The sequence below is a fragment of the Panthera onca genome, chromosome D4 (genome assembly GCF_046562875.1).
Source record: "Panthera onca isolate mPanOnc1 chromosome D4, mPanOnc1 haplotype 2, whole genome shotgun sequence".
Classification (NCBI taxonomy): domain Eukaryota; kingdom Metazoa; phylum Chordata; class Mammalia; order Carnivora; family Felidae; genus Panthera; species Panthera onca.
In genome coordinates this window covers 28,445,031-28,461,382 of record NC_138351.1, presented here as the reverse complement: position 1 = coordinate 28,461,382, position 16,352 = coordinate 28,445,031, and positions in this window count along the sequence as shown.

Genomic DNA, 16,352 nt, shown 5'->3' with positions numbered 1-16,352 from the left:
CAAATGATTTTTATGCCATAGAGATTCAAAGATTCTTGCCCAGGAGGTAGGGGACCTCCAAAAGTTACTGCTTTGTTGTCCTTTAGAACACAAACCAGTTTTGTTTTTCACTTTGCAATTTTATTTCAGCATTCAAACTCTCACTAATAACATGTTCTTTGATTTCTTCTTTATTCTGTTGAGTCAGCATTATTATACCACTGATTCCCCCATTAATGAGCTAAGTGGATCTTTGAAAGGTGCTTACTCTATATTTTTATGAGAGTCACTCTTTTAACTTTTAGAAAATTATGCTTTGACAATACAGAGCTTACACTCTGAATTATTGTGCTTAGTAACATAGTACCTACCAGTTCCAGAATGCCTGCCCCTTCTATATCCAAACTTTCAAAGTTAAATGAAGGATCACCTCTCCTCTTGACATCTTCCCTGAATATTCCAACTCATGCTCATCATTTTCTTCTCAGAATGTCTAGAATCCTTGGTGGTCTTAATGACATGCTATTTAATTTTACCTTAGTGTCTTATTTGTCTGTCTAGATCTAGATCTAGCTATCCATTCATATATTTTCTACCCCCTCCAGGTGGATAGAGAACTTTATGAAGTATGACTTCAAGAAGTTTTGAAATTATTCATATATCCTTGCAACCTACTCTGCCCCCAAAGGTGCTCAGAATGGCTTTGGACACATAGTATACATTCAGTGAAATTGAAATGAGCTTGCAGATTAGCCTTGGCTATAGCTCATACTTCTCCTGATTTATGTTTAAGCAACTCCAGACAAAACAGAGAAGCATTGTATCCAAGAATGAGTAGCCTTTAGGGAAGAATAATAATGAGGAGAAAATTCTGTTATCACACAAGGATGGGAAAAATGTCCTGTGTAAGCTTGAAGATCCTAACAGTTAACTTTAGAATTTACCCTCGTGGTTAAACCTCATTCCAAATGCCACTTCTCTCAAAAGCTAGCTCAGTGGCAATCTGTGCTTTCTCCTTTCAGCCACAATTCTGTTTAATTTCAAGACAAGGGCAGATAAAATATGCTAATACACAGCAAGTCTCCCATTGCTATTCATTAGGAAGTCCCTTTCCAGTGTGAAAGTCCAGTCTTCCGTGAATCCACAAACAAATGATTGCCCTTGTTACTGGCATTCCACACCGGTGATAAAACACGGGAGTGAATCAGCCTTGGCCCAATTGTGTGAGTTTTCTTCTGGAAGGTGCTGTGTTCTTTGTCTTGAATATATATGGGAATGTAACTCTGTGCCCTTGTAGGATGTTTCAAAATCAGTGGGCTTCTACCTGCAGGGACATTAACAGGAAATCTTCTGAGACTTCCATTTGGTTGTGGTGGCGATGGCGGGGGTGGTGGTGGTGTTTCAGGGGTTCAAAGTCTTTGCACTTGAGCTGTAGGCGCCTGCTGTAAGCAGTGGACTGTTTAGCATGCCATGTGGGCCACAGCCTCTGACATCTTTAACTAGAATAGCAAAGGGCTGGGAAAAGGAGCGTGGTGGAGAACTAGCAGCAAGGAGAGAGCAGGGCTGGAATGCTGGCTCTGACCACAAATTGGTACACGGAACTTGTGTTTTTCATTAGAGCTGCTGTAGTAATGCTGGTTTCTAACATTCCAAAGGATATTCAGACTTATATTAAATTAAGTTCTCCTTGAAAATCACTCTATGTTGGAACGACATGAAGGACCAGACTGCAATCAAGAAAAATCAGGAAATATAAAAGAACTAAGTCAGCTCTGGCCTTTGCTTTGGCTGTTGGTATGAATGTACAACACACAAGCCATGATTCAGCAGGCAATCTGGAGTATATCTGAAAGATGCAGTATTGCCTTGGGCTTTTCATTGACTACTTAGTTCAAGTTTATGTATATATAACATATATAATTTGTGGATTGTTGTATCAACTCTGAATGACCATAATACATTTATATACCAAAGCACAAAGACATGAGGGTATGTTTTATACTGTGCATCAATAAACTCTTATGTCAACCATGCATTTGTTTAAATATACATTCATTTGTACAACCTACACCTAAAATTTCCTACTGACAAAAATCAAGCATTAAGAAACTTGTCCCTCATTCTATAACCAAATCCTCATCATTAGGAAGTTCTATCGTCTGTCTATTGATCTATCATCTATCCCTACTGTCTATCATCTATCTCTATTTCTCAAACACACACACACACACACACATACATACACAAAATCTATACCTGCACAATGAGGTTTCTGAGTTTCTCAATAAAGCATATGTAACGAGTCAGGATAGGCCAGGCAGTGTTGCAGTGACAAACAAATCTCAGTAGCTTAACACAATCAGAGTTTATTTCTCCCTTGTGTAAAACACCCAGTGAGTATGGACAAATCTTCAGGACAGCTGTCCTCCATGAGCTGACCACACAATCCAGGCTTCTTCAGTCTTATGGCACTTCCATATCAGCCTGTGCATCCAGGACTGTGGCAGCAGAGAAGGAATAGTCTAGAAGGTCAACTGTAGTATTACTACATGTTGTTCCCATGCATATGTTATGGGCCAAAGTTAAGTCACACTGTCTTACATAACTTCAAAGAGGTAGAGAAAAGCTATCTTCCCTGAAAGTAGATATTGGTGAGTAACAAAAATTATATACTATGATTGGTATAGCCTAAGGAATGTGACTGATTTTGAAGTCAATCAGCTAATCCATCTCTCTGTCTCTCTCTGTCTCTTTCTCTCCATCTCTGTCTCTCTCTCTGTCTCTCTCTCTCTCTCTCTCTCACACACACACACACACACACACACACACACACCGCTGTGTGAGAGTAGGAGATTATTTCTGAAGCACAAGTAAAGGCCCTCCCTTCTTTCCTCAGGATGGACCAATCTTGATTGATTACAGAGGCAGATAGGACATTTCTTTAACTGAAACGTTACTTTTTTTTTTTTTAGGTGTTTCACATTATTCCAAATCCAGTCTTTAATGAAGATGTTCAGTTCTCTTCCTGAAAGTTGTGTTACAGCAACAGCAACAACAGAGGCCCAAGGTTCTCTTTCTGAGTAAGAGTCAAGGTGAGAAGAAGGAAAGGAAAAGCCAGGCAGGGCTTGGGGAGTATACTTTGTTTCACGCCAATGGCACTCATGTAGCCCTGGAGCAAAGGACTTGGAGTCCTCGAAAAGAGCAAAGTATATTTTCAGCTGTGATGGATCCAACAGATGAATGGGATGCAATAGGGCTTTTCAGGTTCTAGAAAGGAGCTCTGAGGGAGCCCACTTGCAAAAGGCCTTCTCAGCAGTGCTTCTCCTCATGAAGGTGAAGAGAGAGTGGGGCATCGGGGAGAAGAGAGACACTATGTCCAGGAGGGCTTGTGCATGACCTCTAGGTGCACTTCAGACAACGGTGAATGCTGTTGTATGTATCCAAGGCCAGGCAGGATCTAGCCCCTGGCTACCCCGCTCCAGCTTGGTCTCAGGCCACTCTGCATCCCCTCATCACCTGTCTGCCAAGTCTCTGTTCCCAACATGCCCTTATTCTAGTCCTTGAGTGAGTAATGTCCCCTCCTGAACAGGGCCTTTGCATAAGCAGTGCCAAGAGCACATTTCCTTATCTCTCCCCACCTAAGTAAAACCTGCTCATTCTTCTGATCTCAACTCAGATGCCTTTTTCCAGGGAAACCTTCCTTGACGGTCAGAACCACCATTATGTGCATTCACAGTACCACATGTCTTGTCCCCTAACAACTTCTGTAGTTTGTGATCGTATATGGGTTGGCATAGAAGTCTGAATAATGTTGCTCTCCTATAAATGGTCTTTAAGCTTTACAGGGACAATATATTTTCTTTTTTTTTTTTTTTCTTTTTTTTTCTTCCTCAACTTTGTAACTTTATTTTCTATCTTGGTGCCCTGGGTATGTTAGGAAATCAATAAATATTTGCCGAATAAACGCAGTATTATGCAAATAATGACCACAGTCTTCATACTTATATAGCCCTATTTGGGTATCAAGTACTTTCCCTACATTTTCTAATCTTATATTCGCAATAAACAAGTTGAGTAGTGTCAGATGTTCTTCAGTTGTGAATTAAGGGCCGAGGTGGCTGGAGCTCCAAAGCTATGACTATCCATCCAGTGCTCTGACCCTCTTCGTTATCACTCTCCCTTGGGTGTCATCCTTATGTAAATAAGTGCAAGATTCAACATATATCAAGTGGTCCTCCAAATAAATAAGAAAAAAGATCAATACCCAAGAGGCAAGTGGACAAATGGATAAATAGAAAATTGGTAACAGAGAAAACAATAATTAAGCATATACTAAAAGGCCCTATTCCTTAGTGAAATGCAAGGGAAGCAGGTCACAGAAGTACTCACATTGTAATTCAGATGCCCAGAGGAAATGTTTCTTCTTAAAATGTGATCTGGTCTCCCTCTAAGTCACTGTGCACCAGGAAGAAAAAAAGTCACAATCTGAAAAACATACCCCGATGTAGTGACTGTAGTCAGCACTGATAGGATCATTGAAAGAATTTGCCATAGTTTTGCTCAATAGCCCTAGGTAGAAAGGCTAGTGTCCTGGAGTCCTGCCCACTTTCCTTGTTTCTGTACGACATGACTTCTGGGTGTAGAATGTTAGTGGGTCCTCGTGGTGTGAGAAGAACCCCCAAACCTCTATGTTACGTCTGTGTAATGACTTCTGCTCCAGTGTCCCTGTCCACCTGCTTTGTTGGGCACCCTGATGCTGATGTCTGTAGGTCATGAACTTGTCTGCTATCTCTCTTGACTTGGTTATAGCCAGTTGGGCTCAGGACTGGCTGTACCACATCTCCGTTCTCATTGGCCCTCTCTGTGTCTCCCAGCCACACCTTCACCTGAACTTCTGCCTACTTCCCCAGTTCTGTGTGGGGACCATTGTGTCATGCCATGTCGATCCTGTGTCAAAACTGTTGGCTGCAAACTCTGTATCCATGCAGTTACTCAAAATGCCAACCTTGAAGACAACACCCTTCAGGCTCTTATGTGACAGCCTACATTCAGTGAGAGGAATTTTGCTGGACCGACCCAAAAACGGTGACCTAGAGGAAAGTATTTTGAGTTCAAGAAGCAGAAAATGCTGAAATCTGTCAAAAGAGGTGGCATTTAGCCAGCTAGTCTACATGAAAGGATGAGCTTTTTAAAGGTGGTTGAGGAGACACCATCTAGAATCCACTTCTCTGCAACACCCAGATGGGAGCTGAACTGGGATGCTTAGGGGTTGGGTGGAGGATGTAACCTGAGTGGTGGTATTGAGAGCAGTTGCAAAGGACTCTGGGGACCTTTGCCCCAGAGACTTCAGGGTGTTCCCTGCCTTCAGGAGAGATACAGACTGGGGCTATGAGCCTGTCAGAATAGATCAGCCTAAAATAGAAATACAGAGTCCTCTCAGAATGTTCTGGAAACTAACGACTACTGAAATTAGCCCTCATAGTGTAAAGTACAAAAGAAACCCCGCAGAATCTACTGGAATGGAATTTCCCACCAGCCCAGTGAAATGGGGTTTAGAGCAGATTACATGTGTTTAGGGGTAGAAAATAAATGTGCTGTTGCTCTCAGTCTCTAGTGTGCGAACTAAAATTGTTACCCACACATTAAAGCATAAATATATTAAAAGAGGTCAGGAGAAGAGAAGGGCTGAATGGTTTTCGGAAGTAGCCCTTGCGGGGGCGGGGGGCGGTGTGGGTAAGCTGAGAATGGTAACAGAGGCCTTTCCGAGTTTTATTCTGTATGTATATTTATTGTTTACATCATTGACCTCAAGACTCCATTGTTGTCCCTTGTGTAATAAGTGTGTACCATCAAAAGAGAAAGGTCGAGCCAGATAATCTCCATGAGTCTTTGGCAGCTCTGTCATCCTTGGGGCTCTGTGATCACGCCCTCTGGAGCAGTTGCAGAAGAGGGTGGCCAGCTCTGCATTGCCAACTGCTTACCTCTCCAGCCATAATCCTCCACCACAGGACCTTGTTGCTTTTCCTTCTTCACATGCTGTGCTCCCTAAATCCCCTGAGGGAGCTATCAAAACGCACCAGACACCCAGACCTACTCCCACAGACCTGGAATCAGTTGGTCTCAGGAGGAGCCCAGGTTTGGGTGCTTTCAAAGCTCCCAGGTAATCCTCATGGCAGCCAAACTCAGAACCACACTCGACACTTCCTGAGGGTCAACCTGAGCACAGCAATGGTTTCCCACCTCGCTTTGTCCTGCTAGACCCTCTGCTTCCATCACAGCCCCTGCTGTCTCCTGTCAAAATCCTATCTCTCCTGGAAGACTCTTCCTAAATGCCACCTTCTCCAAGAAGGCTGTGTTCCTTAGCTGTGACCTTTCCTTCCTAAGCACCCTCACTGGACTTTATTCATCTTTCTTGTGTGGTCTTTATTTTGGCACATTTTGCACTGTAGCTAATTGGGTGCCTGCTTCTGTACAAGACTGGAAGCTCCTTGAGGCTGGTGGCCCATGTTTATTCCTTTCTGCCAGGTCTTTCAGGGGATACATAGGGTTCTAACCACAAACAGTGGGGAAGCTGATTCTGCAGAATCTTCACAATTATTTTAGCCAAGCTAAACTAATCCATGCAGACTAAACTACATAAATGTTTGTGGAAATGGAAGGAAAAATAAAGGAATCATATTAATTTTCAGAAAAACTCAGCTAAATACTTGTTCCTTGAAAATGTATTCTGTAGAGTTACAATCTCTTTGTGCTTACTGTAGGTGCTGGAAGTCAGGTGAAGAAACTGCCCTGTGCTAGAATAGTATCTATTTGAAGAGTAGTTACTTGAATGGAGGGTCTTGGATTTAGAAATGTGACTTCATTGAAATGAACTTATTTAAAGTTATTTTTTAAGTTTATTTATTTTGAGAGAGCAAGAAAGAGCACACGTGGGAGAAGGGCAGAGAGAGGGAGGCACAAAGGATCCAAAGCGCTGATAGTGCAAAGCTGGATGCGGGTCTCGATCTCATGAACCTCGAGATCATGACCTGAGCCAAAATCAGGAGTCCAGTGCTCAACCGACTGAGCCACCCAGGTGCCCTGAAATGAACTTATTTTAAATTAATCTTCTTAACATCCTCTGGGAGGAAAAATATATCTAAAATTTTGCTCCTACAAGTACAGAGAAAGCATGTCCCAAAGAATCTATGAATTCCAGTTAAGTGGGAAAGGAGAGAAAAAATATATCTATCCTTCCCAAAACATATAGTCATCTCAAACTCAGATTCTTGGAAGTGAAGGTGCTAGTGGGAACATTGCTGTGAAGTGCTGCTGGCACATGGTCCATGTTGGGATGCAAACCTAAGTTGTGCAAGCCTCTGGATTTAATGACCAGTTTATAGGAAACAGGGACAGACAAATACATTAAAAGATGGAACAGGGGTGCAGGCAGCAAAATCCAGACTGGGAAAGTCTATCTACTGGACAAATGATCTGGTTGTGTCAACAGGTAAATTGCAAAGGGGGATAAAAGAGATAGAGAGGTAAATTAAAGATTAAGACAACTGGGGTGGCTCAGTCTGTTGAGCATCTGACTTGATTTCTGCTCAGATCATGATCTCATGGTAGTGAGATGAGTTTCCAGTTGAGCTCTGGCACTGGGTGTGGAGCCTGCCTGGGATTCTCTCTCTCTCTCTCTCTCTCTCTCTCTCTCTCTCTCTCTCTGTCTTTTCCCCACTCTCAAAAATAAAATAAAATAAAATAAAATAAAATAAAATAAAATAAAATAAAATAAAATAATTAAATAAAATTAAATAAATAAAAATAAGCCTGAGGTCAGGGAGTGAGTGAGGGTATGGATAAAATGAGAACATCCCTGAGTTAGTTTTTGAATGAGTACCTGGAGTTTATGATTCTCAGCTTCTGTCAAATTTTGCAAAAGCTTCCAAAGTATTAATAGAAAGCTATAAAAAAAAATACAGTAAGGCACATAAAAGTAAATTACTAATATATTCATACGATCGTCACAGTTTTAAAAACTATCTGGGACCCCATTTAATGATAAGAACTGTCCGGGCTGCCCGACCTCTGATTCCTTGCGGTAGGTAAGGGATAAAGCATTTTCCAGCTAATACTAGAAGGAGGGATGGGGCTGGAGGGAGAAATGTTGCTGATTCAAGAAAGTGTTTGTTTCCTGCCTTAAAATATGATTAAAACAGAAATTAGAGTTTCAAAAAATTAAGGCAATTTGCCTTATGGTAAAAAAAACACTGCCTGGCAGTGTTAAGTAAATATCTGGAGGTTATATCTGGAGGTTACAGAGTAAAAAATTGAGCAGAGAACAATTTTTTTTTAATTTAAATTTTAGTTAGTCAACAGACAAAGCAATCTTGGTTTCAGGAGTAGAATTCAATGATCCATCACTTAATGTACAACCCCCAGTGCTCATCCCAACAAGTGCCCTCCTTAGTATCCATCACCCATGTAGCCCACCCCCACCCACTACCCTCCATCAACCCTCAGTTTGTTCTTTATCGTTAAGAGTCTTTTGTGATTGAACAATTTGTTTTTATAAACTCTCAAGCCTGTTGGAAAACGGGAAATTGGGGGAAATGTCAAATCAGAGGGTGGAGGCTGGATTGCACAGAGATGGGGACCCTTCATGGACTAATAAGATGTCGGTCGCTTTTCTATCATGACATTTGCAAGAATGCCAGTGAGCCCCATTTAAAAAATCTATTCATGTATGCAAGATGAGAAGAAATTCATAATCCACCTTTGAACATGAGTTTCTGGAGAGTGACAGACAATGAAGAGAAATGATGGTGAAAAATGTCAGGCATTGGAATGGAACAAGCAGAAGGGAAGGTCGTCAGCAGGGCTTGATGATGTAAGAAAAATGTATAATTTCTTTTGCCTTTCCCTAGATTTTTCATTATTCCTGCTCATTCTTACAGCGGGGCATCAGCTATACTGGTTACCAGTGATTGTCCCAGGACAAGATCTTTACAGGAAAATGAATTGAGAAAAATGAATTGAGACTCCAAATGAAAATGAATTGAGACTCCAAATGACTCAGGACAAAGAAAAAAACTTGTGGGGTCACTGCATTCATATCACCACACACACACACACACACACACACACACACACCCCTAAGAAAGGATTCTCTGGGCTTCTGGGAGTAGGAAAGGCAGCTGAAGAGGGTGAGGGGAGGGAGAGAGGCAGAGCCCAGCAAAAATCATGGAAATGCATCATCAGGTAGCCTGAGAGAACACTCAACCTCTCTTCAAGCATCCACCCCAAAAAGCACATCTGGGGTCCCTCAAAATCATGGACAGCTGCACTGTGTGCCTTCTACATCAAGTGGTCTTGTGGGATTGTCCCTTCTATAGTTGTGGAACCTCAGAAAAGCCTCAGGAATTAGAGCAACAGGAATGTCTAGAAAGGGTGAGGGCGGGGGCATGGAGGGTTGGGAGGTTTGGTTGAAATTTTACATGAGAAGCTGTCAGACATCTAGACACAACTGATAAAATGCCTCAGTGTAGAATATCTGTGTGAGAGACTGGGGATGGGTTCTCGGAAATCTAAAAAAATATAAAAATAAAAAAATAAAAGAGTTTTTTTTTTAAGTTTACTTTATTCATTTTGAGAGGGAGAGAGTGTGCATGTGAGCTGGGGAGGGACAGAGAGAGGGAGAGAAAGAATCCCAAGGAGGCTCCATGATGTCAGTGCAGAGCCCCCCAAAAGTTTTTTTTTCAATTTAACTACAAAAAAAGCAAAATTTTGTGCAAGAAAAGAATATACTTTCAGTACACTTACATGGCTCAACGTGAATAATATTTATGTTCCCATAATAATGTAAGCAACGGAAGTCCATTTACTAAAAAAAAATAACAGTTCTATTGGGCAGAAGGGCGGGATATTTATGTGGGAAGGTAGGTAGAGCAAAATCCTCAACTTTCATAGTATAAAAACAATGAATATTTAAAGGTAGTTGGAATCAAGAAATTAGCAGGATATCTGCTGGTTATTTTGAAATATGGATCTAAGCATCACAAAAAACCATCAAAAATAGTTAGAAGTGGTTGCCTCTAGAAAGCTGAAATTGAGGACAGAAAGCATGAGGTAAGGATTGCAAAATTTCTTTCTTTTGAGGGGAAGGCGGTTATATTTAAGGCAGGCTCTGCACCATCAGCTCAGAGCCCGATTGCAGGCTCAAACTCATGAATTGTGAGATCATGACCTGAGCTGAGATCAAGAGTCGAATGCCCAACCAACTGCACCACCCAGGTGCCCTAAAGTGCACAAATCTTAAGTGCACAGCCTGATAAGTTTTTGCAAAGTGAATACACCTTTATGACCAGTGCTCTGATCAAGAAGCAGAACATGACTAGCAGCCCTACCAAATAACTTTCCCTGCCATCCTCTCCAAAGAGTAACTAGCATTTTCAATTCCAAACCAAATACAGTATGTATTCTTTTGTGTCTAGACTTGCCCTTCCCTCAAGTTTTCTAACGTAGTTCTTCAACTGCCACTTAACACAATGTATCTATTTAATAGGTGAATAACGCTGCTGTGAAGAATCTGAATTTCTTTTGGGCAATTACCTATGGGAAGAACCGCTATGTCACAAGGTATATTTTATGGTTGGCATTAACATATTATCAAGTACTCCTCCAAAGTGATTTTTCCCAATTTACAGTCCCAATAGCTATGACCATGGCCATGTACTTCAATTTTGCCAATAATTGTATGACTAGCTTAAAAAATAGTAGGCTCCTTGGTGAGTGGTATCTTATTATGGTTTTGATTTCCATTTCCCTATGGACTAATAAGTTCGGAATTTTCATAAATTTTATAATTTTCTTTTTATATTTTTGGCTTGGCATTTACGGTAGATCTTAAATCCACAATTTGGTATCCTTATTCAGGTTTTTAAAATTCTCAATCACCATAATTTCAAATAATATTTTTATTCGATTCTCCTTTTCCTCCCAGGACTCCAACTCTTCATAGGTTAAAATTTTCGATCATGTCTCATGTTTTGCTTTCTTGCCCTCTTTATATATATAAAGACACTGGATGATAATTTAGATTGAATGTACATATTAAATCTATATGTAGATCTAACTTATCTATATATAGACCTAACTTATCCAGTGTCTTTTAATATGACATTAAAGCCATTTGACAAGCTTTTAATAATTACTATATTTTTCAGTTCTAGAATTTTCATGTTTAAAATCTTTTCCAGTTTACAAAAAAAAAAAATCATCTCATTTAATTCCTTGGACATACTTAGCATCATGTTTTTCAAGCCTGTGGTTAATAGCTCCAGTTTCCGGTTGCTTTTTTCTCTTTGTTTTCAGTCAACTGATTTCAAATAAACTCATATATTCTTGTATCCCTGGTTATTTTTTTTTTTTTAATTTTTTTTAACGTTTATTTATTTTTGAGACAGAGAGAGACAGAGCATGAACGGGGAAGGGTCAGAGAGAGGGAGACACAGAATCTGAAACAGGCTCCAGGCTGTCAGCACAGAGCCCGATGCGGGGCTCGAACTCACGGACCGTGAGATCATGACCTTTGCCGAAGTCGGCCGCCCAACCGACTGAGCCACTCAGGCGCCCCTCCCTGGTTATTTTTTAAAATAAATTATTTTTGGCTTGGAGTACATTTCGATGTATAGAAAAATTGTCAAAATACAGAGCTCCTATATATCCCTCATCCAGCTTTAGTTTCTCCTAATGTTTTCATCTTACATCATGATGGTGCAATTTTCAGAATGAAGACACCAACATTACTATTAACTGAATTCTAGACTTCACCTGGTTATTCTTTATTGGGTGCCAGGCATTTTTTTTTTAATTTTTTTTTTTAACGTTTTATTTATTTTTGAGACAGGGAGAGACAGAGCATGAACAGGGGAGGGTCAGAGAGAGGGAGACACAGAATCGGAAACAGGCCCCAGGCTCTGAGCAGTCAGCACAGAGCCCCACGCGGGGCTCGAACTCACGAACCGTGAGATCATGACCTGAGCCGAAGTCGGCCGCTTAATCGACTGAGCCACCCAGGCGCCCCAAGGGTGCCAGGCATTTTTAATGATAAATTGTCAAGAATTTGAAGCATTGATGTTATTACTTTTCTACAGTGAAAATTTACTTTTTCTTCTTTTGGCAGATCACTGGTTAAGGGAAGGCCCTCTCATTCCACGCCGAAATAGAAATAATCTGAACATGGATTTCAGTCATTCTGAGGACCAATCCGTTTCTGGTTTACCTTTATCCTTTGCTGTATCCATTTGGAGTCCCAAACAAAGCCCTGGGAGGTGTATCAGCGCTGCTCCCCATTGCTAGCCCGGGAACTCCATCTTTTCCCCCTCCGTCTATGTGGGACTACCAGAATCTCAGTCCAGCTTCTCAGCCTTGCAGCCACCACTTTCCCTTTCGGAATTCGTAATGGGTTTGAAGGGAAAAGTGGCCCCATCTATGTGCATCTTGCCTCTCGTAGCTTCCTTCAGGCGCTGAATCTTCAAAGTCTCCCTGTCCTGTTTACTCTCATGACTTCAAGCGGAATAGATATACACTTTTTCCCCCTTGAATCTAACTTTTCTAGCTGCTCTTAGAGAAGGGGTTGGCCCAAAAGAAACTATTTAGGCATTACCGGGAGTTAAACCCTCAAAACATATTTTTTTTTTAATTTAAAATTTGTGATAAGATACACGTGCCGTAACATTTATCATCTTAACCATTTTTAAGGGCGCAGTTCGGGGCATGAAGTACGTTCACACTTTGTGCAGCCATCGCACCGTTCATCCACAGAACTCTTTTCACCTTGCAAAACCCTAACTCTGAGCACACAAACCAACAATCGCTCAGCCCCTGGCCACCACCATTTTAGTTTGTCTTTATGAAAAGGACCGGTCTAGGGGTCTCTCGTGAGTGAAACCTTACCGAATTGTTCTTTCTGTGACGGATTTATTTCATTTAGCACAACGTCCTCAAGTTTCACCCATGTTGTCAGAATCTTCTTCCTTTTTAAGGCTGGCTAATGTTCGATTGTATGTATACATCCCATACAGTAACCACCACACTGTTTTCCATAAAGGCTACACTATTTTACATTCCCACCAACAGTGCACAAGCGTTTCAATGTTTCCACATCCTCTCCGACACTTGTTGTTTCCTTTTTTTTCTTTCTTTTTTCTTTTATGTCAGCCGTCTTAATGGATGGGAGAGGGTGGCTCATTGTGGTTTTGATCAGCGCACTTTTGATGTTTATTGCTTAAATTTGCACTTTGGACTTCATTTTATACCTGTAGGTCATCTCTAGAAGATAATCTTATAGATTATCTCCATAAATAGTGTGTAGTAGGGACTCAGCTTGAGCCAAGCTGAGAATTTTACTTGTCAGGCCTTCCAGGTGAACTGATGCTCTAAGGCTGTTGGATGTCTGTCTCAATGATGGCGAGGTCTCAGTTAAGGCCAAGAGCTATCTTGGTCCAGTGCTGTCTGTCAGCATTATTTCTGCCCTAGGCCCCATCCTTTGGACTCCTCTGCTGCTTGGATCCTGAGAAAAAGCTCACATTAGCACAACCTAAAAAAGTGACTTTGATTAAAATCTGTTTATGGCATTGCTTGGTGTCTCCCTAAGGAGAAGATCCACATACTCAGTGAGAAAAGAAGTCATCTGGCTCTGAGTACATCTTCCAGAGTGGGAGCAGTCTGGGTTGTGAGACCCAGAGAAGGTGGCCAGAGGCCGAGCAGGGTCTGTCTGCGTGCTTGCTCTCCTCACGAGGAAGCTGACCGCATCCTGAAGGGCGGTGGGTTTGGAAGGAATCATGCTTTGTGTTGCAAGTGACAGCAGCACCTGGGGGATGTCAGGACACATCTGACCAGACTTGTTAATAAGCTCGTGTGAACCACCCTGGATAATGTCAGAAATATTTAGGGGAGCTTTTTATGGAGAAAAAATTTAGAATGCGAAGCAGAGGTCTGGTTGGGTGAAATATGGACTATTTGTATTAATGTGACTTCATTTGTACCCAGAGCTGGTGAAATATTAGGAAACTTAAGATGCAGGCAGGTAGAAGGTCTTGGGATCTAGTTGCTAAATAGAGGCTAGCTGGAGCCTGCTGGGTTTAGCAGCTATTTGACGAAACCTATCCTCCTAGTTCTTCACACACATTCCTGAGATAGAAATCAACCACATTTCTGGAGGCCATTTCTTCCATAGCATTTCTCACTTTGTTGTACTAAAAAAACAACAACAGAACCCCTCATGTTCCTATATTTTCAGGAAGTGATATCATATGTACATAATGGTAGAATTAGCCCCAGGATTTCGCTCTATTGAAACACAACAAAAGAAAGCTTTGTCACTAATTACTTACAAACTTATTATTGGTGTCATGTAACTGTGTAGGTAGTGATTTCAGCAGAAAAACAAGAATTGTAGGCAGCTATGCCTAAGTCCCAGCGTAAACCACGTATTATCTATAATAATGGTAATCAAACTAGCTGACTATTAGGTCCTTAAAAGATCTTGGTTTAGATGTAACGCTTATGTTCACTGTCTAAATACAATTTTAAATAGGCCCACTTTTAATGCCCAGTGTGAATAGAGAGGAAAGTGATGTGTGGGGTGTGTGTGTGTGTGTGTGTGTGTGTGTGTGTATTCAAGCTCCAAAAACTGCCCTTTCTATATGGGTGAAAACCTGCAGACACATACTTACATGTGAAATGTTTTTTAATGTTTATTTATTTATTTTGAGAGAGAGAGAGAGAGAGAGAGAGAGAGAGAGAGAGAGAGAGAGACTGTGCTCATTAGAGCAGGGAAAAAGCAGAAAGAGAGAATCCCAAGCAGGCTCAGCCCTGTCAGCACAGAGCCTGTGCACAGGGCTCAATCCCATAAGACATAAGATCATGACCCAAGCCGAGACCAAGAGCCAGACGCTTAACTGACTGAGCCACCCAGGTGCCCCAGCATACAAACATTTTTATTAAGAGCTTAGAATATAGATGTATTGGCCACAGTTTTTGCCCGCAAGAAACAAAGAATCTAATTAGATATAGACACAGTGTTTAGTAGACCTGGGAGAACAAAACTCCTAGGAATGGAATAAAGTTTGATTTATAACTTGAAGTACCAAATGAACTAGGGCTCAGATTTGATCAAGCCTGAAAGGTTAGCGAGAATCCAGCACCAAAGGTTAAAGCAACAAGGTGGAAAAACAAAGCTGGTTAGGCTGAGATAACTTCAGAAAGCTTGAGGGAGAATCTGTGACAGAAAGCTCCAGTTGCCTTGGCAAAGAAAATGGCCAGAATATTTCTCAGAGCAAAGGAAAAAGCTGACCTCTTAAAAGTAGGGCAGCTGGGTTGAAATTTATGCATTCAGTCTCCTGTGTGCAAAAAAACTATAACTTTGTTTTGTATTACTGAGTTCATCTTTCTCTGGAATCTTCCAGTTAATGTAAACTTGCCAAGTTGAAGGTAACCCAATCTCTTCTGGTTTAAATTCCAGTTCACTTCAAGGTTAAAGTCTCTATCAGGATGGCTCCTCTCTTTTTTCCTCCTTTCTATGAGCTCCCAAACTGGAAGCTCTGTGTAGAGGGGTGGAGGGGGGTGCTCCCACTACCTCCTGCCAATAAGAGCTGGAAGGACCAAAAGTCTGAACACTGATTGGTCTTCACAGGTTTCTAATACACTAGGGCCAGATAATAAGGCAGTGGTGCCATCTGGTTCTATTGGACACCGGCACTGGCAGCTGAAGCACTCATGGGTAGGGTAAGTTATGGTCTCTTCTCTCCTCACGGATAAGGTACCATGTTGATTGTTCTTGGGAACTTGTCCACCTCCCCAGGCGGGGCCTAACTTTCTTTCTTTCTTATTCCGCAGATTTGGCAAGATCTTGCCAAGTCTACCAAGTAGTCCTAAGTGTGGGCACACTTAGGTTTCTTTGTCCCTATCGTGGTAGTTCTCCCCGGCAAGCTAGCTAGCCTTTCCCTTTAGCTACCTTTTGTGCACCAGCTACCGTGCTTGTAGAAACTGCTGGAGTCCACATGCAGTGCATGAAGACTAGGGAATGCCATTTTAGGCCCAATTGTTTAGAAATCTCATAGTGCCCTTGCTCTTCTACGTGCTTGCACCATATTGGTTTCCACAGGAAAGTGGAAAGCCAGTCTGGATGTTCTCAGATTCCCCTTCATCTATTCAAGATTTCCATCAGACTTACTGTTTTCTCACATTCTCCTTTTGGCTGACTCCTAGGACTGTCTGGGGTTCTGGCCGACTTCTCAGTCGAGTCTTATGTTTTCCATCTCTCTCTATCTCCTTTACCCTTTCCTGTCCATCTTCTCTAGTGAAGAGGCCCTTTCTTTTTTCTCGGTTTG